The sequence below is a fragment of the Chaetodon auriga genome, chromosome 13 (genome assembly GCF_051107435.1).
Source record: "Chaetodon auriga isolate fChaAug3 chromosome 13, fChaAug3.hap1, whole genome shotgun sequence".
NCBI lineage: Eukaryota > Metazoa > Chordata > Actinopteri > Chaetodontiformes > Chaetodontidae > Chaetodon > Chaetodon auriga.
Genome location: NC_135086.1, coordinates 12,788,145 through 12,790,368, shown reverse-complemented (window position 1 = coordinate 12,790,368; position 2,224 = coordinate 12,788,145).

Here is a 2,224-nt window from a genome sequence, read left to right as displayed (position 1 = left end):
ACATCCTTTCACATATAACATATCCACATATTATTGCCCAGCTTGCGAGACTCCCGGGGTGGGGAAGGGAGACCAACTTCCGACCTCCCCCCCTAATGCAGTCTGACAAAGGAGCTAGATGTCATGTTGCTGGGCAACCGGCAAGGAGAATCTGCAGAATCACTCTTGAATTACTGGTCATTAAAAAAGGCGATCTGTAACCCCACCTGTTGCCATCGGTGGTGCTGTGTGCTGGTTTCAGTCATGAGCTACACTCAGAGTATATCAGCTCTCTTCCATCATGTACTGGATGACATTATAGGCAAACGTATTTGACAGAATAAGAATCTTTTGTTCACCGTCTCAACATTTGGCCTGCTTGTTTCTGTTATAATGCTGAGTTCGGAGAGCACGCTGGCTAACATTTGATCAGAGACTACTCAATTGTTCTGCTGACTGGCCTGTCAGGAAAACAAGATGTGAGCTGTAAAGTACTGTGAGTGGGTGTGGTGCAAAACTGATTATCACATCTGCCTTGTGAGACAGAATGGCAGCAATAATCAGCACTTTGCCATCAGCCTCTTGTTTACTGCCCTCAAGGCTTCAGCATGCCACAGTAGGTAAAAGAGATGTTGAACTGTAATGAATATTTGGACTGTTATTAATAATTAATATAATGTTCCACCCACTTAAGATGCTAATAGTTTCCGGCAGGAGCCACAAAACACACTCAGAAAACCAGATTCCAGCTTCTTGTTCAGATGGTTGCTAAAACATAGTGCACGCTGATACGAAAATATCTTAAATCTGGACACATTATCAGTACTGAAGCTCCATTCTTGGCCAGGAGGGACTACTGTAATTTGAAGAAATGTTACACAGAGTATTGTCATGTCACTCAAGATAATTTGAAGCCATACATTCATAAGTGCTTTCAACACATCGAGAGATTCAAGAGATCAATATAAGTTGAACCATTTACTGTTTGAGTGCTCATTACATTTTGCACGCGAAATGGACACTGATAACTTCGACATTTTATAGGTTCTGAAATGACACTAATGCTGATTGCGGTTTGGTAGCTATCAGCATTGTAACAGTCATAAAGCTTCTAATTGTAAAAGTTGATGCTTAATGCCTCTAAATGCGGTTAGCACTTTAAGCCCATTTTTCAAAATTAAATCCTCTCACTCAACTGAAAGCTATCACGACAGTCTAATGATTAGTCAGCACTTTCATTCAACTATGGTCGTGAGTCCTTGCCTGCATGATATCTGTGATCTTAGTTTACCAAACAAAAGTAGCAGAAGTACAGTTGAAGCAGGGCACTGGCTCTGAAAAAACGTCTGACAAATAATCACAATGAGAAAAAAGTGTGTGTTAATTCTGCTGTAACGAAAAAAAGACTTAAAGACTCTTAGTGAGAGAAACATTAATTAATCTGACTTTAGGACACAGCGTCACTTTTAACACATTTTCATTTATGCATATGATGGAGGATACAAGCACACAAGGATAGGCCATTTTTGACTGCTACTTTTTAATGAGTGTAGATTAATGTGCTTCAGCTGTTCACTAAAACATGTTAATCACTGCACATTCAAAACTGTCAGACTAAGCTCAGCAAAGGTAGACAGGCTTAAAATAGGAAGTATGTGGAAAAGACTGTCAATCATCATGGTATTAACGACATTTTGTCTTGGATGCGTAAGTGTTCTTTTCAATTTGTGCCCTCAAACTATAAGCATCAGCCTCTCCGTTCCTTGTGGTGCCCACTGAACTGCAGACGTATGAGACTGGCCCTCTGACCCAGCTGTGTCCATTGCCCCTCTCAGTAGTTATTATTGAACTGCTGTGGATTTACTACAACTTCTTTGAAATAATGAAGATATGAAGATAAGATTAATATTAATTCTAAGATCTCTGCATTGGTCTTGTGTGAAAGAAGCTGTGTACATCACAGTATATTAGGACTAGCAGCTCTGACAAAGCGACTAACATTTTTGTTTTCATCTTGACTGAATATTCACTTCCTGATTGGACTGTAGGACGAACGATATGGATCTTAAACTGAGAGGAATTGCTCCGATCACACATCTACTGCAAATTAAAGTAAAAGATAAAAGCTTCTGCTGAATGTTGCAAGATAAAACACAACAGTTAACACTTTAACAGAAGATTTGAAGAGACAGAGAGACACACACAAGTACTGTACAGTATTACCAGAACATAGATGATAACAGGG